Raw genomic sequence first — 26015 nt, forward strand, 5'->3', positions numbered from 1 at the left:
TTTTCCCAGCACCATTTATTGAAGAGACTTTTTCCAGTGGATAGTCTTTCCTGCTTTGTCGAATATTAGTTGCCCATAGAGTGGAGAGCCCATTTCTGGATTCTCTATTCTGTTCCATTGATCTATGTGTCTGTTTTTGTGCCAGTACCACACTGTCTTGAGGATCACAGGTTTGTAGTACAGCTTGAAATCCGGCATTGTGATGCCCTCAGCTCTGGTTTTCTTTTTCAATATTCCTCCGGATATGTGTGGTCTTTTCTGATTCCACACAAATATTAAGATGATTTGTTCCAACTCACTGAAGAAAGACCATGGTATTTTGATAGGGATTGCATTAAATGTGTAAATTGCCCTGGGTAGCATGGATATTTTCACACTATTAATTCTTCCAATCCATGAGCATGGAATATTTTTCCATTTCTTTGTGTCTTCCTCAATTTCTTTCAGAAGTGTTCTGTAGTTTTAGGGTACAAATCCTTTATCTCTTTGGTTAGGTTTATTCTTAGGTATCTTTTGGGTGCAATTGTAATTGGGATTAACTCCTTAATTTCTCTTTCTTAAGTTTCATTGTTAGTGTAGAGAAATGGCATTGATTATGTATTTCTGGGCATTGATTATGTATCCTGCCACACTGCCGAATTGCTGAATGAGTTCTAGAAATCTTGGGGTGGAGTCTTTTGGATTTTCTATGTACAGTATCATGTCATTTGCAAAGAGAGAGTGTTTGACTTCTTCTTTGCCAATTTGAATGCCTTTTATTTCTTTCTGTTGCCTGATTGCTGAGGCGAGGACTTCCAGTACTATGTTGAATAGCAGTGGTGAGAGTGGACATCCCTGTCGTGTTCCTGATCTTAGGGGAAAAGCTCTCAGTGTTTCCCTATTGAGAATGATATTTGCTGTGGGCTTTTCGTAAATGGCTTTTAAGATGCGGAGGAATGTTCCCTCTATCCCTACACTCTGAGGAGTTTTGATCAGGAATGGATGCTGTATTTTTCAAATGCTTTCTCTGCATCTATTGAAAGGATCATATGGTTCTCGTTTTTTCTCTTGTTGATATGATTTATCACATTGATTGTTTTACGAGTGTTGAAACAGCATTGAACCCCAGGCATAAATCCCACTTGGTCATGGTGAATAATCTTCTTAGTGTAGTGTTAGATCCTATTGGCTAGTATCTTGTTGAGAATTTTTGCATCTGTGTTCATCAGGGATATTGGTCTATAATTCTGCTTTTTGATGGTATTTTCTTGTTTTGGAATTAAGGTGATGCTGGCCTCATAGAACAAGTTTGGAAGTATTCCATCCCTTTCTTTCAGAACAACTTCAGCAGAATAGGTATTGTTTCTTCTCGAAACATTTGATAGTATTCCCCTGGGAAGCCATCTGGGCCTGGACTTTTCTGTCTTGAGAGGTTGTTGATGACTGCTTCAATTTCCTCCCTGGTTATTGGCCTGTGCAGGTTTTCTATTTCTTCCCATTCCAGTTTTGGGAATTTGTGGTTTTCCAGAAATGCTTCCATTTCTTCTAGATTGCCTAAAATATTGGTGTATAGCTGCTCATAATATATTTTTTAAAATCGTTTGTATTTCTTTGGTATTGGTTGTGATCTCTCCTTTTTCATCCGTGATTTTATTAATTAGAGTCTTTTCTTTTTAATAAGGCTGGCTAATGGCTTATCTATCTTATTAATTCTTTCAAAGTACCAACTCCTGGTTTTGTTGATCTGTTGTGCAGTTCTTTTGGTCTTTATTTAATTGAGTTCTGCTGGAAAATTTATTAACTCTCTTCTTCTACTTGGTGTAGGTTTTATTTGCTATTCTTTCTCCAGTTCCTTTAGGTGCAAGTTTATCTTGTGTATTTGATTTTTTTTTTCTACTTTTTTGAGGGATGCTTGTATTTCACTCTCAGGACTGCTTTTGCTGTATCCCAAAGATTTTGAATGGTTGTATCTTTATTCTCATTAGTTTCCACAAATCTTTTTGATTCTTTTCTAATTTACTAGTTGATCCATTCATCTTTAGCAGGATGCTCTTTAACCTCCACGTGTTTGAATTTCTTCCAGATTTCTTCTTTTGATTGAGTTCAAGTTTTAAAGCATTATGATCTGAAAATATGCAGGGGACAATCCCAGTCTTTGGGTATCTGTTGAGACTTCATTTGTGACCCAGTATGTGGTCTGTTCTGGAGACAGTTCCATGTGCACTTGAGAAGAATGTGTATTCAGTTGTATTGGGATGGAAAGATCTGTAAATATCTGTGAAATAGTATCTTAAAGCTCTTTTTTCTTTGGAGATGTGCTTAGAAAAATCTGTCATTTGCAGAAAGCACTGTGTTGAAGTCTCCCAGTATTAGTGTATTATTATCTAACTATGTCTTTACTTTGGTTATTAATTAATTGATATACTTGGCAGCTCCCACATTAAGGGCATAAATATTAATGATTGTTAGGTCCTCTTGCTGGATGGATCCTTTAAGTATGATATAGTGTCCCTCTTCATCTCTTATACAGTCTTTAGGATACACTCTAATTTATCTGATATAAGGATGGCTATTCCTGCTTTCTTTTGAGGACCACTTGAATGATAAATAATTCTCCAACCTTTCATTTTCAGGCTGTAGGTGTCCTTAGGTCTAAAATGAGTCTCATATAGACAGCAAATATATGGGTCTTGCTTTTTTACCCAGTCTGAAACCCTGCACCTTTTGTTGGGATCATTAAGCCCATTCATGTTCAGAGTTACTATTGAAAGATGTGAATTTAGTGTCATCATAATACCTATTCAGTCCCTGTTTTGGTGGATTATTTCTTTGGACTTCCTCTTTCTTTTACAGAGTCCCCCTTCATATTTCTTGCAAAACTGGTTTGGTGGTCACATATTCTTTCAGTTTCTGCATGTCTTGGAAGCTCCTTATCTCCCCTTCTATTCTGAATGAGAGCCTTGATGGATAAAGTATTCTTGGCTGCAAGTTCTTCTCATTTAGGACCCTGAATATATCCTGCCAGCCCTTTCTGGCCTGCCAGGTCTCTGTGGAGAGGTCTGCTGTTAATCTAATATTTCTCCCCATATAAGTTAGCGATCTCTTGTCTCTTGCTGCTTTAAGGATTTTCTCTTTATCTTTGGAATTTGCAAGTTTCACACTTAAATGTTGAGCTGTTGTACAGTTTTTATTGATTTTAGGGGGGATCTCTCTATCTCCCGGATCTGAATGCCTCTTTCCCTCCACAGGTTAGGGAAGTTCTCAGCTATGATTTGTTCAAATACACTTTCTGGTCCTCTGTCCCTTTTGGCATCTTCTGGAACCCCTGTTAAATGTAGATTTTTCCTTCTGAGGCTGTCATTTATTTCCCTTAATCTTTCCTCATGGTCTTTTAATTGTTTTTCTCTTTTTTCCTCTGCTTCCTTCTTTGCCATCAACTTGTCTTCTATGTCACTCACTCTTTCTTCTACTTCATTAGTCCTCATTGTTAGGACCTCCAGTTTGGATTGCATCTCATTTAATTGATTTTAAATTTTGGCTGGATTAGATCTAAATTATGCAGTCATGAAGTCTCTTGAATCCTTTATGCTTTTTTCTAAAGCCACCAGTAGCTTTATAATTGTGCTTCTGAATTGGCTTTCTGACACTGAATTGTAATCCAAATTCTGTAACTCTGTGGCAGAGGGTACTGTTTCTGACTCTTTCTTTTGTGGTGAGTTCTTCTTTCTAGTCATTTCACTCAATGCAGAGTGGCTAAAAATGAGTTTTACTTGTTAGAAGTGCAAACTCTTCTCTCTATAGCATTGCAGCTGTCCTCTCTTTAAATCTCAGGTTGAATTCATAGGTATTCAGGATGATTTGTAAGTTATCTAGTTAAGTTGGTGGGGACAGGTGACTTGGGGACCCTCTTGCTCTGCCATCTTGCCCCACCCACCACATCTTTCTAAAGGAAATAAAAAATACATGCAAAATTCACTGTAGCAATTCTCCCTGAAATAGAAGGGAAGGGATAGGGAAATCGGATTACAAAGATGATATTAAAGACAATGCGACTGTCTTATCCCTTAAACAAGGTACATTTACAGCCAATTTGATACTTTATGAAGAAATATGACAAACTTTCCTTTGAAACTGGCAATGAGACAAGGGTGCCTACAATTACTGCTTCTATTTATACTATATTTTGAGCAAAACAGCAAGAAAAGCAAGAGTGAAGATAAAATATAACTGCCTCTATTTTCAGATGACATGAGAAAATCCTAGGAAATTCAATTTAATCTAAAGGCTAATTATCAGATTTTAAAAGAAAATTTTACAAAATTGATTGATTCAATGTCTATATAAATATTTAATTAGCTTTCTATATACTAAGGACCACAAAGAATTTTTTTTAAAAAAATGAAAAGATACAATTCTTCATTGCAGCAAGATTATCACTTATGACATAATCTAATGAATAACATACATGAATTCTATGTATCAGAAAATATATGTAATATTACTACAAAACATTAAAGAAGATCTAAATAAATGGAGGGACTTATTATTACATTTATGGACTGGAAGATTCCATTTTCAAAAGATACTAATATTCTCCATATTTAACTTCTGACCCAGTGCAACTCCTGTTAAAATATGACAGGTTTGTTTTTCCCTTTTCACTCTTTCCCTTCCCTTTCTTTCCTTTTCCTTCCCTTCCCTTCCTTTAATCTTCCCTCACCCCTTTCCTTCCCTTGTGTTTCCCTTTTCCCCTTCCTTTCCTTTCCCTACCTTTCCACTTTCTTTTCCCTTTCCCTCCCTTTCCCTTTCCCTTTCCCTTTCCTTTCCTTTCCTTTCCTTTCCTTTCTTTTCTTTGTCTTTCTGTTATTTTTTGGGAACTAACAGGCCAGTTCTCAATTTTATGTAGAAAATCAAAGGGAAAGTGTAGCCAAGACAATTTGAAGGAAGAACAACAAAATGGAGGCTTAAAATATAAAACCTTATTATCAAGCGAGTGTTTAAGACCATGTGATACTGGTACATGGAAATACAATTTTAGAAACACATTTATATAGCCCTTTGATTATGAAAATGCTTATTCTTTCGTGTAGAAAAGAAGTGAGGAACTTTTCAAAATGATGTTGGATCAACTAAATAACCCTGTTTTTAAAAATGAATTTTTATCTGCCCTTATACACAAAAATTGATTACTGATGGATTGTATATCTACAAGTCAAAGGTAAATAGTAAAATTCTACATGTAAAGGTATACATGACATAAGAGTAGGCAAAGATTCATTTAATCAGGGAGAGATCAGGAACAAAGCATAAGGAAAATATTGATAATTTAACTTCATTAAAATTAGAATTCTGTTTATTAAAAGGCACCATATTGAGAGCAAAACTCGATCCACAGTGGGAAAAGATATTTGAAATATATTTATCTTAAAAATTATTCCCATATAAAACATATGAAGAATTTTTTTTAAATCAGTAAGATAAATGAAAGGCCAAAAGAAAAAAAGCACAAATTACTTGAATAAGCACTTCATAAAAGCAATAATACTTATTATTAATAAACTTACAATAAAGTGCTCAACTTCATTAGAATCATGAACAAATTAAAATCAAAATTAGATGTCACTGTTCCTCTAGAATGACTGATTATAAAAAATGCAAAAAATATCGAGTATTGGTGAAGATATAAACAACTGAAACTCACATATTACTATTGTTTTGCATCAGTGAGAGCATAATTTACTTCAATCACTTTGGGAAACTTAGTTTACAAATGTACATACATTACCCTATAAAGATTTTATACATATGTGTACATAAGTACACCAAACAAAAATGTGCACATAGGTGTGCCAATAAAGGATATATTTAGCAACATTATCCTTGGCCAAAAAATTGGAAACAATCCAAGTACTCATCAACTATAGAATGAGAGATACTGATATTATCATATGATGAAATATTAAACAATAAGAAAAAAAGAAGTGTTTCTAAATACAACATGGATAAAATTTGCAAATGTAATGCTGAATAAAAGAAGCCAGACATGCAAAAATCAATCAATCCCACACATATAATGTCGGATTTCAAAAAAGATGATACAAATTTATTAGACAAAATTAATAGAAACCAAGATAGTAGTAGTTAACATTACAAAGTGGTATCCCTGAAAATTCTGGTAAGATTCTAATTTTTTATTCTGGTGCTGATTATTTAAAAATTCATCAAATTGCAGAAGTTAGGGCCTCTGCACTCTTCTTTATTAGCTATGTATTAATTTCCTAGTCTGCTGTAACAACCAGAAATTGGGAAGCTTAAAACAACAGAAATTTATTCTTTCACAGTTTAGAAAGCTACAATTCCAAAATCATGGTGTTGCCAGGATTAGTTCCTTTTGGAAGTTCTATAGGAGAATCTATTTCATACCTGTCTCCTGGCTTTGGGCAGCTATCAGCAATATTTGACCTTTCTTGGTTTGTAGGTCCATTACTCCAATCTTTGGCTCTATCTTCACATTGTCCTCTTCTCTGTTTCTGTGTCCTTCTCTGTCTCTTGTAAGAAAAGTCATTGAACTTAAAGCCCACCTTAATTCAGTACAAACTCATCTTGATCCTTAATTTAATTAGCAAAGACCCTATTTCCAAATAAGGTCACATTCTGATATTCTGGGTCTATATAGATTTTAGGGAGACAGTATTCGACCCGTTATAGTTGTGCTTCAATAAATCACTTTTTAAGAATATACTGTCGGGACGCCTGGGTGACTCAGCTTCATTCAATGATGGTTGAACGTCTGCCTTCGGCTCAGGACATGATCCTGGAGTCCTGGGATCAAGTTCCCCATCGGGCTCCTGCATGGAGCCTGCTTCTCCCTCTCCCTATGTCTCTGCTTCTCTGTCTTTCATGAATAAATAAATAAAATCTTTTTAAAAAAGAATATACTGTCAAAATAATATTTATTATTTAAGTTAATCAAGTTTTTAATACTCATGGGGGTGCAGTAGTTTTAAGCTAAATCTATTTAATGGGACAATGGAATTGTGTTTTGGGTCCTTTTTTATCATCTATAAGAATCATGTAAATAAGCATATGTATATATTTTTCTTTTTTCTTTTTTTTTAATTTTTTTTTATTTATTTATGATAGTCACAGAGAGAGAGAGAGGCAGAGACACAGGCAGAGGAAGAAGCAGGCTCCATGCACCGGGAGCCCGACGTGGGATTCGATCCCGGGTCTCTAGGATCGCGCCCTGGGCCAAAGACAGGCGCTAAACCGCTGCGCTACCCAGGGATCCCTGTATATATTTTTCTAATAAAAATGTTTCTACCATATTTGGAGGATATAAATATTTTCCAACATTTGTACTAGATTTTGCTTATCTTCTTTTGACTATGATACAATAGATTTATAATTTTAAATTTGTCAAAATGGAAAAACAAAACAAAACTGATTTCAGGATATTAACTTTTAGTACTACATTTATAAACTTAACATTAGCGATCATAAGAATGAATGTACTGATATTATACTGTTCATAATGCTATACCTTATTGTTCTACAAAACTGAATGTGATCTTTAAAGTTAAATTTGAAAACCAAAAAGGCTTTTTTTCTAATATTGGCACACAATTTTAAAAACTATCTCAAACATACATCAAATTAAAGATACTTATCATATAAATATAAAATTATAGCTATCTTACTGATAAAAACTTTTTTTTTATTTTTTATGTTTTATTTTTTTTTTACCCTATGAGTTTCTTTTTTTTTTTTTATTTATGATAGTCACAGAGAGAGAGAGAGAGAGGCAGAGACATAGGCAGAGGGAGAAGCAGGCTCCATGCACCGGGAGCCTGATGTGGGATTTGATCCCGGGTCTTCAGGATCGCGCCCCGGGCCAAAGGCAGGCACCAAACCGCTGCGCCACCCAGGGATCCCTGTTTTTTTTTTTTTTTAATTCTAGAGACAGTTTTAGATTTAGGTCTTACTTTTTCACAAACTAATTCCTTTCTCATTTTATATGCTATATGTTCATCATGATTTTCTATGTGCTATATTAGAATAAAGAATTGTCTTTACTTAATTCATATAGCTTTTAAACTAAATCTCAATTTCCAAATTAAGAAAGGAGTGTCTTAGCATTGATTGTTTATATGCATGCCAAAATGCCTTATCTTGGTTTTATGATGTTGTTTGTAAACTCTGGAGACATTATTGCTAATTTCATCTTTGTTACATCTTGGATAATCTGTTCTGAGGCTTTGTGTATTGCTGACATACAATGTTCAGATTTTATTTTTCCTTAGTGAATCCTGTTTAGTCCTGCTATCACTAAAGCTTGTTATTGTTTATCCTATTCACACAGCTGCAAGGTTCAATCTCTGTCCATCATGTTCTTTGATGCCCAATGCTTGTACTTCCTTTTTGTTTTTCTTCATTGACATAAGCTTTTTCCTCTTTGAAAACATCATAGCTGCTCTAATGGTAAGAATAACTTAAAGATATTCTTTCATTTTTAAAATATAGGCTAGTCTTTATATAGAGAAAGAGGGAGGGAGGGAGAAAGTAATGGTATTTTTCAATAATAATACATTTAAAATAGTAATTAATTAGAGATAGCTCCTGGAAAACACATTTAGTCAGTATAGAGTTATAGCATTAGGCCACCAATATATAAAACAATGAACATGAAACCCCCCCTCCCATAACATTGGTCTTTCAAATCACCTGGGAAAATAACTATTAAACAACAGAATTGTATTGGAAAAACTATGCCACTGGTTGTATGAAGACTAGTTAATAAAGTTATGAAATAGGATGGTAAACTTTGTCATCCCCAAATGCATGGATTAACAAAAATATTTGATAAAGCATCATACTTCAGATGGGGAAAATTTTTTCTATTCTATACCATTTGTATATAATTGAATTGATAAAAGTCAGTTGTAAGGTGTGTGGCAGATGTTACAGGTGTCCCATTCCATATTATCTTGGCACAAAACATGCCAGGCATTCAGAAGTCTTGCTAATGCAAACTTCCGCAACTCTTCGCCTGATGACTTTCCCAAAAGTATTTAGCTCAAAAGCAAACTGAAAAAGCCAGGCAAGATGCCCAAGGAGCAGCCCTCATCCATTGACAGACAATGGTAGGAAAAAATTTTGGCATCTTCTCTGCCATGGGTAGGAAAACATATACATATAACTCTAATCCAGTTATCTTAGGTCTTTATACCATCAGCATCAGCTAGGAGGCTGTTGGAAATTCTAGGGCTCCAACCAAGCACTACTATGTCAGAATCTTTGGGGACAAGCTTCAAAATCTGCTTTAACTGGATTTTTAGGTAGTACTTATATCTGTTAAAATTTAAGAAGAGTTATTTTACACCAGGAATAAGAAAACAGTTTTTCCTGTAAAGGGTCATGTATTAGTTTCTTATGTTGCCTCGCCAACTTATCACAAACTAAAGTGGTTTAAAATGATTAAATTTTATTATCTTATGGTTCTAGAGGTCAGAAGCTCAACATCAGTCTCACTGGGCTAAAGTCAAGGTGTTGGTAGGACTCGTTCCTTTTGGAGGCTCTACAAGAGAACCTGTTTCCTTGGCTTTGTTAGTCTTAGAGGCTATACGATTTTTCTTGAAATGTGGTCCCCTTCTCTATTTTCAAATACCATATGATTTCACTCATGTGGAATTTAAGAAACAAAAGAGATGAACATAGGGAAAGGGAAGGAAAAATAAAATAAGATAAAAACAGAGAGGAAGGCAAACTATGAGATGCCTAACTATAGGAAACAAACTGAGAGATACAGAAGGAGAGGTATATGGGGAATGGGGTAACTAGGTGATGGGCATTAAGGAGGGCATGTGATGCAATGAGCACAAGATGTTATAAGCAATTGATGAATCACTAAATTTTACTTCTGAAACTAATAATACACCATCTGTTAAATAAATTGAATTTAATTTTTAAAAAGTGCAGTGACATTATATTCCCTTCACTGACAATTTCTTTTGTTACATTGCCATCTTTTATTTGACTTTCCTGCATCTCTCTTATAAGGACCCTTGTAATTACATTGGGTACACAGGATAATCAGGATAATCTCAAGATCCTTAAATTAGTTACATCTATAAGGCCCCTTTTGCCAGGTAAGGTAACATATTCATAATTTCTGGGGATTAGGACATATGCATCTTTGGGGAGGATATTATTCAGCCCATCATAGGCCAGGTGATGATTATTTTTAACATTTTCTGCCAAGAGGCAAGGTTGAGTATATTATGTAGATACTTATATAACAAGATAGAAAACACTTGTGTTGCCTCATTTTCCTGGGATGAGCCATCCCAGATGGTGGGCCTGTTTTGGCTCAAGTGGAAAAATTCTCCGGAAAAAGAACTGGGCAAGAGGGGTACCTGGTAGTGGGAAATGCTGGCTATCTCCTCATCAGTTTCATTCTCTATCCAAGGAATCCCTGCATTTCCTTCTCTTCTCCTAAAGAGTTTTCCAAACCCAATTTGGGCAGTTGGACAGAGATGAGGTGACATTCAGAGCTCCTGATACTCAGCCTGAGATTCCAAAGCTAGGTGTCCAAAAGTTGTCAACATGGAGAATTGCCAAATGTGAAGGTGGCCACTGGCACAGACCCCATGCAGGACTATGGTGCAGCCATTGGCCAGGGTGACAGGTGCTGGGAGCATAGGGAGGGCATCTAAACTTGATTTCTGTGGCTCACACTGCCAGACTGCTGGAATGGTGTCCCTGACTGGAGGGGGTACCAAAATAGGTGATGTAGCAGGTTTTACCTGAGGGCTATAATTTCCTAATTTGTGTTGTACACCATATTTCAGAAGTTACTGTTACAATTGAGCTCCAGTTGCCTATAGCAATGACCTGCTCATATCTGCATGGTCTATTTACTTCCTTCCCTTCCCTATCTCATTTTCTGCCCACCCCCAACCCCTGCAATGCTTCCTGAAATAACTTCCCAAATAAACTACTTGCACTTAAACCTTTCCTTCAGGAGCACTGCTGGGATAACACAACTAGAATATGCTATGACCAGAAATGGTAACGACAATGGTTTTAAAAGTCACTTCTTTTTGTCAAATATATACCAATTATAAACTTAATTTTTCATGTAATATCAGGTTTTTAGTAGCTGGAAAAACATGCGCTTTCCCTCCAAACACCTTTGTTTTACCCACTTTTTCCCAGTGTGTTTGTTTGCTTATTGTCTTTGTACTGTATATAGATGAGAGAATACAGTAATATTAATAATGCAAAAATCTATGGAGGATTGCTAAATGAAGTAAACAATAGAGGGAGAAATTCTCTAGAAATACCAGAAAATTAATGATGACTAAAAGACCACTCTGCATTGCAATTTGTTGATTGACCTCTAATACTTGAAAATCATTCCAGAAGAATGAAGACCTAGTTGTGTTTTGCCCACTTGGCAAGATATTTTCTAAGTTCACTAGTACTGCTCTCCTGAAAGCCTGAATAATGTTTCTCCAGTACAAAGGCAAAATGCAAACTGGAGGTCAGAAAAAATGTTTGTTTCAATCAGATGAAAGGAGGTACTATTTTAAAACCACCTTCTTATTTATAAAGAAGGTATTTTCCTGTCCTAAGGCAAAAAAAAAAAAAGAGGCCAGGGATGGAATATTCAGGAAAATAATTTATATATTTCAGGTATGTTTTAATCTGTTTTGGTGAAAAAAAAAATCTAGATTTTTATCCAATGCCAAGGAACACTATATATACTTTTTTTTTCAAAAATATGTAGCTAAGTGCAAGAATAACATACATTTTACAAGTTTTAACTAGTCAAGCTAACAGTTTTCACAACATATCTTCTTCTAATATCACAATTAGAAGGAAACATTTCATGTAGTGTGATTGTCACTAGAAAGATTCCAATTTAACTATAATAGCATTAGTGAGTAACAGGGCATGGAATTGAGCTGTACAAACTAGCACCATAAGGAAAAGATTTTATATCCACACTCTATTTAGAATGTGATCACTACTATCTTTGTGTCTCTGTGATTCCTAAGTTTCTCAGGTAAAAATAAACATAGTTAAACAATTAACATTTAAAATGAAAAATTCAAATTTATGTTGCGTCAGAATTTGAGGCAAAGATACAATTAATGTTTCCTTTACCTGCACTCTCCCCCATAAACACATAACTAAAATCAATTAAGACCTATCGTCTCAATTAATAGTAAATTTCATATAGACTAAAATATGCTCATCCATTTTAAGCTATTCTTTTGTCTCAGATTTCCAGCACACTTGGTTACATACAGGTAAAGATATAGATTAAGACTACATAAGGTATCTGCAATATAGGGACTTATGCAGATATGAACAAAGTGATGGAAGTAAATATTAATTGATTAATATTAATATTAATAATTAATTCTAATAACTTTTTGACATATGACAAGGAGGTAATTCCCAAACTGGGAAACATTTTCATTATCTTTCCAACCCATGCATTCTGAACGGTAGTTTTAATAACATTTACCACTAATATAATACATTTGACTGTTTATTGATTGATTGATTTTTGTTTTATTTTATTTCTTTTTAAGTAGGCTCCACACCCAGCATGGAGCCCAACACAGGGCTGGAACTCACAACCCTGAGATCAAAACCTAAACTGAGATCAACAGTAGGTCGCTTAGCTGACTGAGCCACCCAGGTGCCCATAAGTTTGACTATAAAAAAATAAATGAAGTATTGTTTCTCTAAATCAAACCATAATAATTGAAGGGTACTACATTTCACTCTGTAGTGAGCTATTAATTAAAGATGAACATATCTGTGTATTTCAACAGAGCAGAAGGTGTTGAATTTCAGGAAATTTGCAGGCCTAGGAGATATTTGCATTTTTATTTTTTTTTTAATTTTTATTTATTTATGATAGTCACAGAGAGAGAGAGAGAGAGAGAGAGAGGCAGAGACACAGGCAGAGGGAGAAGCAGGCTCCATGCACCGGGAGCCCGACGTGGGACTCGATCCCGGGTCTCCAGGATCGCGCCCTTGGCCCAAGGCAGGCACCAAACCACTGCACCACCCAGGGATCCCCGATATTTGCATTTTTAAAAGGAATCACAAGAAACACTATTCTATGAATTTTACACCCACGGATCTCCTAAATTTTAAAATGAAACCAATAATGTGTCTTGTTCCAAAAGTATGATTGACTTAATGTGTTGAAGTTTTTTGTTTTTAATATATATAGTTTTTCCATGACCAATTAGTTGATATACAATGGCCTGTGTCTTCTCCTACAGTATGTGATACATTTTTGGTGAACATGCACTATATTTGCTGCTTCCATAATAAATCTTCAAGTTATCTAACAGAAAGATGTTTATACAATGGGTACAGATGGTACAGACTGACAAATTTTTAGACATTACTTCTTAACACAGTGTCTTTTAACACAGCTTCTCTGGAATTTTGCATATAGGAATTCTAGTTAGAGAAAACATATGTAAACTATGTCTTATATTAAAATCTTTATATTTGTTTATCTTATAATCTTTATATTTGTTGTTTAAAATGGGATTGCTAATGTCTCTGTTTTAGCCTTTATGCTAGTTTTATTTTTTGAGATGTAATTAACTACAATAAAGTCTAATTTATAGTTAGAATTTGGTAAGTTGTGACAATATATAAACCTGTGAAACAATTAATACAATCAGGATATTGAACCCATCTCCATAACCTACAAAAATTTGTGTCTTCCCTTGGTAATCACAGTTCCTAACCAACTACCCCCAACCTTTCCTAGGCAATAACTGATTTTATTTCTGACATCTTTTATTGGTTTGAATTTTCTAAAATTTTCTTTAGTTAGATCCTATAGTATATGCTTTTTTGTGTGTGTCTTATTTTTTTATGATTTTATTTATTCATGAGAGACACAGAAAGAGAGAGAGAGAGAGAGAGGCAGAGACATGAGCAGAGGGAGAAGCAGATTCCCTGGGGGGACCCTGATGTGGGACTTGATCCCAAGAACCCAGGATCACGACCTCACCCAAAGGCAGATGCTCAACCACTGAGCCACCCAAGTGCCCCTCAGTTTTAAGATATTATGAATAATAATATTATGAATATTATGAATAAAACTACGAACAATTTGCATATAAATCTTTGTATAGGTATTGCCTTTTTTTTTCCTCTCAGGTACATGTCTCAGATAATACAGTAGTGTTATGTTTAACCATTCAAGGTTTAAATCTTAGTACTTTTGTTTCCATTTTTCCATGTGTTCTTTGTTGCCTTTTTCTTCTCTTTAATTTATATTAATTGGATATTTTTATGAATTCACATATCACTTTTGTTCACCAATTAACTATAAATACTTATTTTAGTGATTGCAGGTTGATGGTAATACGTTTAACTTTTCAACACTTCAAGGAATATTAAACCATTTCATGTAAAGTGTGAGAACCTTATAATAGTATACTTCCATTTCTATCCTCATGGCCATTTGTTATTGTTGTCATACATTTATTTCCCCATATGTTATAAACTCCACACCACATTGTTATTATTTTTGCTTTAACGGTAAATAAGCATTTTTTCCAGTTTTTAAGATTGTGGTAAAATATACATGATATATTAAAATTGACCATCTTGAGGGGATCCCTGGGTGGCTCAGTGGTTTAGTGCCTGCCTTCGGTCCAGGGCAAGATCTCGGAGTCCTGGGATCTAGTCCTGCATCGGGCTCCCTGCATGGAGCCTGCGTCTCCCTCTGCCTGTGTCTCTGCCTCTCTCTCTCTCTCACTCTCTCTCTCTCTGTGTCTGTCATGAATAAATAAAATCTTAAAACACACACACATACACACAAACACACACACACACACACCTCCCTGTTTATCTACAATGGCTGTGCAAATTTGCATTCTGATCAACAGTGCACAAGGGTTCCAATTTCCTGGAAAATATCCCATGTACACTTGAAAAGAATGATTGTTGTTGGGTAGAGAACTCTATATATATGTTTGTTAGATGTAACTGGTTTAGTTGTGTGGTTGAAGGCCTCTATTTCCTTCTTCCCTCTCCAGAGAAATCTCTCCTGATTTTTCTAATCATCATTGAGAGTGAAGTATTAAAGCATCAAACTATTATTGCAAAACTATTTCTCTAAGGTTTCTTCCAAGAAGAAAGATTAGATTACCAAGGGAAGACAACCTTGGTTTATATATTTTGATTGTTATTAGGTATATAAATGTTTATAATTTTGTATCATGATGTATGAACATTAATATATAATGTCCCTTAACTTTTATTACATTTGATTTAAAGCTTATTTTTTCTAGTGTTACTATAGCCACCCTCTCCTCTTTTGGTTACTATTTGCAAGGGTTTTTTCCATCTTTTCACTTTCCACACATTCGTGTCTTGGATCTAAAGTGAGTCTCTTATAGACAGCAGATAGTTTAACCATGTTTTAACCCATTCAGCCATTCTCTATGTTTGGATTGGAGAATTTAATCAATTTATATTTAATGTAATTACTGATAAAGACTTCTGTCATTTTGCTATTTGATTTACATCAAATATGTCTTATACCTTTTTTGTCCCTCATTTCTTGCATTACCATATTCTTTCAGGTTTAGTTGATTCTTTTAGTGAAACATTTAAAGTCCTGTCTAACCCCCTTTTGTGTGTATTCTAAAGCTATTTTATTTGTGAATACTATGAGGATTATATTTAAAATTATACCTGAAACTATAATAATATGCTAATTTGAATTTGTCAATACTATATGAAAGCTCTGCTCCTTTATAGCTCTATCCCTATTCCTTTCAGGTGCTGATGTCACAAAATTACATCTTTATATGCTGTATATCCAAAACCGTAAGTTGATATTTTTTGGAATTCACCAGTTTTTTAAATTATGTAGCAAACAAAATGTGGAATTACAAACCAAACTTCCAATGATACTTTTAGACTAATAATTGTATTTTAAAAAGTTTTCATTTCTTAATCATATAAAAAACAGAAAGTAAAGTTACCAACTATTGTTACAGTAGTAATAGCTTTTGTAATTGCTTATATATTTATGTTTCCTGAAATCCTTGTTTCTTCATACATCTTTCAGTTACCATCTATTATATTTTCCTTTTGACATTCAAGACTCTAGTATTTCTTGCAGAGCATGTGTACTGGTAACAAATTCCCTCAGATTTTTATAAGACAAAAATCCTAATTTATGACATTTTTGAAGTACAATTTTGCTGGATATATTATTCTTGGATATACTTTTTCTTCCTTTAGAACTTGGAATATATCAGCTCAGTTTTTTATGGCCTCCAAAATTTCTGGTGAGAAATCTGCTTATAATTTTAGTGAAGATCCCTTATATGTGATAAGTCATTTCTCTTTTGTTACCTACAAGATTCTCTGGTTTTGGCTTTTGGCAGTTTGATTAAAATGGGTCTTGATATGGGTCTTTGAGTTTATCCTGCATAGATTTGGTTGAGCCTCCTATACTGGCTTGAATAGTAATCTCCCAAAATATATATCCACTCAGAACCCATGCAGGTGACTTTATTTGAAAGTGGTGTCTTTGTAGATACAATCAAGTTAAGATGAAAACATAGTGGATTAAGGTGGAGCTTAAATCCAATATGACTGGTGTTCTCATAAGAAGAAAGAGATTTAGAAACAGATCCAAAAGGAGAGCACCATGTAAAGACAAAGGCAGAGAGTGGAGTGATCTATCGACAAGTCAAGTAATTTCAAGAATGGCCAGCAACCACCAGGAACAAGGAGAGAACCTCCAGTCACCACCAATCTTGTCAACACTTTAATTTGAACTTCCAATCTTCTGAATTAGGAGAAAATAAATTTTTGTTGTTTTAAGCTACCCAATTTTTAGTAGTTTGTTACAGTGGCCCTAAGAAACTAATAAAAATCCCCTTAGTCTTTAGATGCATAAGGTTGCAGCTGAATTTGGAACTTCAGTTGCAGACCTGTTGGAATATGTTTCTTTCACAAATTAGAATAGCAAATTAATGGAATCCTTATTTCCTAGTGATGAAGTTTAGGTAATGTGAGATTATATAGTGTCATGGTGTTTGAAAAATGTATGAAGAGTTTTAGGTTTATGTAGATGTAAACTCGGGGTCCTTGCTTTCTGTTGCCCTTTTAAGATGCGTCTAGGGTTACTGTACAAAAAGAAGGACTTTCCAGAGAGTGGAGACAAGGATAAAGAAGAGAAGATCTGAGAGCTATTTCTAAGGAGGAAAAAATGCCCTACCCCAATATTGAGTCCCTCCCTTATGTTTTCCAGAAATATTTCAGGATTTCTATGAGCCATTGTCTGCTATAAGCTTATCACTCTTACTCTTCCTTAAAATACTTACTTATTATGACTATCTGATATAAATTCACCATAATATTTTAGTTTAAGGAAATAAGTTCATTTTTATTGTATTATTGTCACTGTTACTATTTTCAATAACAAGCTGGCAATTTAATCGGGAGCAGGCAGATATGACTTAACCCACCTGAGTAGAAAAGATAACTCTAAGTTTCTACCAGCTATCTTGCTTTGTCTTTTTGCCAATAGAGATGTCCCAAGCAGAGATTGTTCCTTTAATCACAGTCCATAATGGAAAGGCATATAAAGCATATACACATATAGCTCCTGATTAAAAGTAAATGTACTTAAAATTACTAAAAGTAATGTTTTATGCCACTGAAGTTTGGGGGTTATTTGTTACCAAAGCAAATCTATCTAAAAACAGTCTTTAAAACTAAAAATGTAACAACTTTTACAAGACTAAGTTTAATGGTTGGCAGATGATTAATGGGTAAAATGAAATTTTGTAAATTTTTTCATCTTTCACAGCTTAGATGGAATATATATTGTTGTAATTGAAGTATCACAAAAAAATAAAAACTAGAACTATTACCATTTAATATTTCTTTCTTAATTCTCTCTCTTATTAGTAGCCTTAAGTAACATTTATTAGATTTAGCAAATGTGTATGCATTGTAATAGGACTTTATGGAAACTCGTATCATGGTTTGGAATCACTTTCCATATTTATGATTTGGAATCATTTTCCACATTCATGATTTTTCACATCCTTGTGATGTGCTCTGCGCAATAAAATATAAGGGAAATCACAGTGGATCAGTTATGCATTTAGGCCTCAAGCGTTACTGAATACCTCTGCCTATTTTCTGGAACTCCTTCTATGACTATTAGAGAAAGCCAAAGATAGCTTATTGGAAGATGAGAGACAGGGGGGGATGCTAGAGCCAGCTCTTATTGACTTGGAGGAGCCAATCATGTGTTATCTTTTACAAACTTCACATTCAGCTAAATCACATCGTCGTTGCTAGACCAAAATTACCAAGGCTGAACATTGATCTGCCTTTCTGAGTCAAAATGTTTTCTCAATGTTATCTCTTTGTATTGGGGTCTTAATTCGGTAAATTTTTTCAACATTTGAAATCACTGAATTTCTGAAATCTCTATTTTATCTTTTATTCCTACCTGCAAACTGGCCACTTTTTTTCAGTTTGCCTCTTTTTTTTTAAATGTGTTTCTTAAAGAAATCACCCCAAACTGAAACATACTACCAATGCCAATCTTTAGATCTAAACATTTCTTAGTTATCCAGTCTTCCTTGTAAATTACTTCAAAAAAACAATTTTATCAAATATTTCACCAATGCAGTCTTTAACTTCTGATTAAAGTTGTCTTTTATAATCTGGAGAATTTATAAGCCAATGCCACATACTTTATTTTTTAAGGCAGCACTTTACTTTTGATACTATGGACTGGGAGGTTTGTCTCAACATTATACTCCATCAAGAATGTAATTTGGTGACGACTCTACTGTCTGCAGTGATGTAGATTGCTGTGGTAGTGAAAGGGGACATTGCAAACTATGTCCTACTTCTTAGAGGTTTCTATTCTAAGAAGCACATGACTTTATATAATGTGAGGAGTGGCGAAGAATAATACTATCATTTTCTCAAAAAGAGGGAAAGCAAAAATCTACAATAGCATTAATGATTACTACGGTAGCTATTAAAAGAAGAAATAATAGAATATCACATATACCAGATCTAAAGAATGACATGATTTGAGGAAGAAAGACATGTGGCTATTTGTTTTGGAGTACAATGATATAATCACATGCAGAGTGCAGAGTGCAATATTGGATGTGAAAAGAGAGCCAGCATCTGGATGCTGCACAGAAACAGTATCAATGACCAGTTAGTCTTAACAAGAGCAGCAGGGTGAAGAAAAGAAAACTACAGCAATATTCATATGAGTAACTACATGTCCTATTCCATTTTGGAACAGAAGGGGGCTCAGAATATCAAGATAACAAAAAGTAAAAGATGTATGCCTCAGTTTCATTCTTGGGATAGCTATCTGGCTAGTTTTGTGGGAAAGAAGGAGGCAAGCATTAAAATGAAAATGAAACTGAAGCTTTAAAGTTGGCCAAATTTTTGTTTATAATTGAAATGACCATAAAATTGGAAATGTGCACAAGACAGGTACTACTGTGGAGTTAGAAGGGAGATTTTAAAATATTGCCGAAGGCAGTGTTTGTACACAAACAAAATAGGTACAGCCATTTCTTATTATTGGTGGGTAGTTATGTTCTATAAAGTGACCACACATGCCAAAATAGCAAATACAGAACCACTTTTCCTAAGGATAATGCAGGGATATATTCTTGAGAACTGATCACAACATCTTTATCAACTGATCAATATATAACTTTGTTTTATGTTTCTGTTTAAAAATACTTTCTTTAATATTAATATATATTGTTGATTGATTAACTTTGAATTAATGGCAAATAGCACTATCACTCTTGTCTGAATGGAGCTTACCACATGTATTTTCTTTGTAAGACACATTGTACACTTTTGCACATAGGAAGACTAGACAGCACTTCAGCATGATATTGGAGACCGAAAGAAGCTTAAATATGTAAAAACAAAACAAAGAATAAAAACCAAAGTATGACACCAAATAGACTAAGGGATAAGGGGAGGAAGGATTATTAAGTTGAGACTATTTCACTTACACGTGAGAAATGTTGACCGTACCTTGATTCTAAGGTTTCGTAAAAATGCAAAAGTCTAAGACTCTAAGAAGTGTTGTGAGAACAGAGCAAATAAGATATTTCTGTGGTTGGAGTAGTGAGTTCTAGTTTGGAGTTCGAGAAGAACTTTCAAAGTTCTTTTCAAGAATAATTTTGAATAAATAATAAATGTATACATATATATTTGTATGCAAATGTATTTATAATTGTAAGAAATCATGAAACGTCAGAAATATAAAAAATGAGCTATCTCTCTTACTCAAGTCCTCCTACTATTCAGAACTCCTTATTGGATGACACATAGTGTTACAAAGAGGGAAGGAATCTAGAAGGACATGGCATTTGAACAGGGCTTTAATAGGTCTTCTGGATTTGGAGAGATGAAGGTGCATTATCAGTGCATTTATACAGACAGTATGAGAAAATCTTGATTGAGGGGATCCCTGGGTGGCTCAGCAGTTTAGCACCTGCCTTTGGCCCAGGGTGTGATCCTGGAGTCCCGGGATCGAGTCCCACATTGGGCTCCCTGCAGGGAGCCTTCTTCTCCCTCTGCCTGTGTCTCTGCCTCTCTCTCTCTCTCTCTGTGTGTCTCTCATGAATAAATAAAATATTAAAAAAAGAAAATTGCCAATTATAGATTTAGTGAGAAGTTCTAAGTTACATGATCATATTACAATTCTCTTTTGAATCATGAGTTAAATATGCCAAGGAGTAGAAGTTATATCAGTGGATCTCAGAAGTATATTCTTAAATTCCCTTCACTGTTAAAATTGTTCCTTAATATCCCATGAAAATCTTTACCTATTAATTTCATCCTAGTGACTTATTTTAGTAAGAAAAGGATTATATAAGACTACAAGAAAGCCAAATCAAACAGTAAAAAGAAATTAATAAAATACAACGTTGTTTGAATTTAACTGTTATTTCTGATAGTTTCAAAAACCTTTGGGGTTTTAAACAAACTCAACTGAAATAGTTCTACAGTCCCATGAAGTAGGTGCAGGCATTATAATCTCTATATTACAGCTGGGAACCTTGAGGCACAAAGCCATTTAAGGGATATGTCCGAGGTCACTGAGCAAGTAAGTCACTGGTGAGGCCAAAAATAGAATCCCAATTCTTCAGCTAGTTCTTTGTTCAGAAGACCATATTGGTTTTTTTTATTACCCCAAGGATAAAATTTAGCTTTATATCAGAGGATATTTCTTCTTACATGCCAACCAAAAAATCAACATTTAAAAAAATTATTAAATGGGGATCCCTGGGTGGCACAGTGGTTTGGTGCCTGCCTTTGGCCCAGGGTGCGATCCTGGAGACCTGGGATCGTATCCCACATCAGGCTCCCGGTGCATGGAGCCTGCTTCTCCCTCTGCCTGTGTCTCTGCCTCTCTCTCTCTCTCTCTCTCTCTCTGTGACTATCATAAATAAATAAAAATTAAAAAAAATTAAAAAAATAAAATAAAAAAATAAAAAAATCATTAAATGGATATTAAATCAAATCATATTTCATGCTTGAGATTTTCAAGCTACTCTCAGAAAAGTGTTTTCTTGTTGTTTAAGAGGAAAATACCCATACATAGTTTTTTGCTGTCATCATCTCAATTCATAAAACTTTTCTCCCTCCCCTAAATATTTAATGACTCTATTTAACTATGAGTATGTTCTGGTTTCTGCACAAGAAAATGCAAGCCATAGTAACTGGCTTTGCCTTCAGACAGCTGAGTCAGCAAGAAATCAGAGAGCCTATAGAAACCTTTTTATTTCCTATCAGTTTTTCAGAGTTTTAAGCCATTGAAATATATTGAAAAAATCTGGGAGGGAACTAAACCATGCAAATTAACCTTACATCTGCTTTATACAACTCTTGAACCTCCAGATTTGTAATTCCTTATCTGTGGCTGCTCAAACAATTTTCTGGTTCATAATGCTGTCAGTGCCATGGTAGGAAAGGAAAGTGGATTATAGTCTGAAGCACATGTTTGTCTAAAAGTGCTTCTATTTTTCCAGTCATGAAAAGAATATTTTCCCCCTCTTGTGGGAATCCTCGAGAGCTAGAAATTCTATGTTTTAAGTTTCATATCTACGCATATGGATTTTGTGGAAATGATTTTATAAAGTTCAAAGTTGTTAAATATTTTAAAAGAAATGTATGCTCATACACTCTAAAAAAGGACTATAGATATATTTATCTCTCTTTTTTTTAATTTTTATTTATTTATGATAGTCACACAGAGAGAGAGAGAGAGTATATTTATCTCTCTTTATACACTATATGCCTATCACATATAAACTCATATAGACATACATTTACACAAATGTAACATAGGCCATTTTAGAATTACAAGCAATTATAATAATAGACAGCATTTACTAAGCAATCACCTTTTACCACTCTGTGAAAGTTTTTGTATATAATATTTTATTTGTCCTCATTACATTATAGAGTGACTATTATTATTACTTTGACTTACTTAACAAGGAAACTGAGACACTAAGAGCATATGTCAATTGTCCAAAGTTACACAGCTTTTACGTGGGACAACAGGGTTGGAAACACAGGTGGTTTATTTTTCCTACACTGAGTGTGAATAGAAATTACTTGTGGACATGTGAGTAAAATAAAAATGTAAAGTCTAGAGCTTTAGTCAAAATTGACTAAATTCATAAACTAAGATCTAGAAAAATGTCTTCCATAGGTTGTACAGTCAGTCACCCAGGTCCCAAATCTGGAAAATGGCTCCGATAGCATTGCATTATTGCTCTCACAGTTGTCATAATGAAATGATGTCATAAATTGCAAAACAGGTAGGAACTATCTTTTATATAGATAGCCATTTTTTTACATTTTTCCGGCTGAGATACTTTTTAAAATTAGGTAGATGAAATATTTTCCACTTGTTTAGTTTTCTGTTAATGTTTATAAGACAATTGCAAAGGATATATATATATATAGGGATTTCCACTTTCCTATGGCTAGTGTTCAACAACTTTTCTCCACAGCCATTTATTATTCAAACTCCTTCTCCATAAATGTCACAGAAATAGCTTAAGACACTCGGATATCTGAAATGCTACCATCAGTGCAACATCTTAGTATTTATCTTAGGGTAATCTTTTTTGGTAGGTTTTACACTCTTTACTCTTCCCTTTCTCCTCTGAGTTTGTCTCCATGTTATTCTGGTCACACCTGCAACTTTTAAATGTGCTTCCTCTCACTTCTGTGTGAACAGTTCTTTAACAAATATTGATGTTCTTAATTTTTATTCTATAGCCTACTATTCTTAGTATAAACCACCCCATGGTGGAGGGTGATCATATTTCCCATAATAAACATATTTGGATAATTCTGTATGTGAATGACATGCACACACATACACAACAGAGGACAGTGACCTTCAAATTCCACTTGTTTACTGTACTTTCTCAACCATCCACAATGAAGGGTACAAAACACATACCAATGATGGTCAGAGGTAGCCCCACAGGGATAGAACACCTATACTGAGGTCGAAAGCTCCAGAATGATTCAGTTATGTGACTGTATCTGGAATAATTTCTTGAAGTTCTATTTTTTAGTAACTATCTTCATGTGGTACTATGTTGATAAAATTTCCTGCTAAAGGTTCATTAAAACAAAACAAAACAAAATGAGAAACCAGATTCAAAAGCTTCTCTGATCTCCCTTGGTTTCTGGAAGGACCTCACTTTCCCATTTAAGGCTGACTTGCTACAATTTAAAAGTTTACTCTCAAACTCAACAGTAACATTTCCTCTCTCACCTTCCCAACTGTGTAGCACAGATTAGTCTTACCTTGAGCTAATGAAAGATGGAGTTGCAGGGAAAATTATGGTCTGTCTTTCCCAAACTTCCCTTCCCTCCTTTTGTGTACTGAGGCATGAGTTAAGAAAGGGAACTCCAATATTTTCTTACTCACTAGCGTGGGATTGTAGTGTTTTCTTTGCTTGATATAATTATTATATTCATTGTCTATGAGCTCCAACAAACCATGACAAAGTATTTGTGTGCAGCTCCCCTAGGCATTTTTACATTTGTGCGTTTGGCCCCATCTCTCAGCTGACCCTTAGCTGATGAATTCCTTTAATGTTTAATGTCCCTTTTGTCCCTTCATTCCTCAAATCTGTACGTGTAATGGCAAGGCTATATCCCCCAATTGTATTTGCCCTTCGAGGTCCCGTGGGACCCTGCAGAATGCTTCCCCTGTATACTTGGAGAAGGTGTTTCTGCTCCTTCTCGTGTCTGCAGCTTACCCATACGCACACATACACACATTCTCTCCCCCCTCTCTTTCTTTTCTCTTTCCAATTCTCCTTCCTTCTGTTCATTTAGCACAGGAGAATTTCAGCAATCCTTGTTCCAAGCACATGTATAAACAAAGAATGAAAACTGTTTCCTCTTCTTGAAGCCTTTACCAAACTTTCAAAATAAAATTCATAGAGCCCCCTTCCATGTCTCCAAAGTGGGGAGGCTTTCCATGAACAGGAATCTCTCCAACATGTCAACCATAGTATTTTTTTCCAATGTTCATTCTATAGTAATTGGTAGGGATGAATGAGCAGGGTTAACGTGTGTCCTTTCTCTAACCGGCACCTCTCAACAATTCCAATTTCTGGTGGGTCTCTGAATTTAGAATGTTAAGTACTTAAAACAAGGTCCCGTCAGCTTACACCATAAGTACAGAATACAAGAAACCACCCACATTTTGTTACACTGGATCAAAGATGATTCATCGGAGAGAAAGCAGTGGTTGCAAAGGCCCTTAAGTGCCATTCTCTTCTGGCATCTTAACAAACTCTGACTTCATCTTTGACATTTAACTGCTGAAAGTTTTCAAGCCCTGTGTCTTCTGCCCCACAACTGGCTCAGCTGATAAGAAAGGCTGGGTGCTCCCTCCTTTGGCACGAGTAGGAAGTTCCAACCATGCAAATCCCAGGCCCATTCATGGGAACATTCACTCAAGCAGATCCCCTAATTTCAGGAAAAGCCTAAGTGGTCTCTTTTATCTGTTATCTCCAGGCTCTGCTTTTGCATCTGCTCGTGAGATAACCGTTTTTTTTTTTTTTTTTAAGAAGGCTTCATTATGTAAGTAATAAACCTTTCTGTATCCTCTCTCTCTGTTTTGTGGGGTTTTTTTTGTTTGTTTGTAAAAAATCATTTTGTTTAGGTATCCATGACATGTAACGTCGTGTTGCTTTCAGGTGCACACATAATGATTCAATATTTGTATATATCATGAAATGATCATGATGCAGACTCCTGACCGCACTCCTGCCAAGGAAGAGAACCTGCCCCTGAAGCAAGCCCAGGAATCATCCTTATGATGATCCTTTGAGAACGTACCTTGCAGAAACGTAGTAGGCCTGGAGGGAGCTGACTAGTTCCCGATGAAGACGGCCGCCTTGGAGCACTCCCATCCCCAGCTGAGGAAGCTCCACGGGGAGTCAGTTGTCCAACGTGTCGTGGAGGCCAAGCATCTGGGCAGGCAGCCCCAACTGGTCGAGGGTCTGACTAGGGGCCCAGTCACCCCACAGTGCAGCACATCCCTGGACAATGGAGGGAGCCGGTCCTGTCACGGCAGGGAGGTGCACCTGGAGATCTGGCTGGAAGCCCTGGAGGAGGCTCCCCACATCCAGGACCCGCCCCGTCATCCTGTGCCATGGAGCCGGCCGGCAGGTGCATGTGCTCTGCCTGCCCAGGCCTCCCCACGCAAGCAGCGCGGCCTCCCTGAGGAGAACACACACGCTGCGAGGACCCGCCAGATCTGGCGTCTTCGGCCCATGGCCCAGACCCGGGCGCTCTCCCCCGGACCGCCAGGAGGGTCTCCTGTGTCGATGAGACCCAGGACAGGCTGCGGCTCACGTCTAGGACACCGCCGAGGAGGGGCGCTGCGTGCGGCCAGCGTG

At 35.6% G+C, this 26015-nt stretch overlaps 1 long non-coding RNA gene across 1 annotated transcript in view; it reads left to right on the top strand.

Annotated features, from left to right (window-relative positions):
• Positions 1–16307, top strand: part of LOC140596612 (uncharacterized) — a 40917-nt gene extending 24610 nt beyond the window's left edge. The window contains exons 2-3 of the long non-coding RNA XR_011998509.1: positions 15820–15867; positions 16288–16307. This is a non-coding gene — a long non-coding RNA (uncharacterized lncRNA). The remainder of the gene's footprint in view (positions 1–15819; positions 15868–16287) is intronic.
• Positions 16308–26015: the final 9708 nt, after the last annotated feature.

This window comes from Vulpes vulpes, unplaced genomic scaffold, assembly GCF_048418805.1.
Source record: "Vulpes vulpes isolate BD-2025 unplaced genomic scaffold, VulVul3 Bu000000731, whole genome shotgun sequence".
NCBI classification, from domain to species: Eukaryota; Metazoa; Chordata; class Mammalia; order Carnivora; family Canidae; genus Vulpes; species Vulpes vulpes.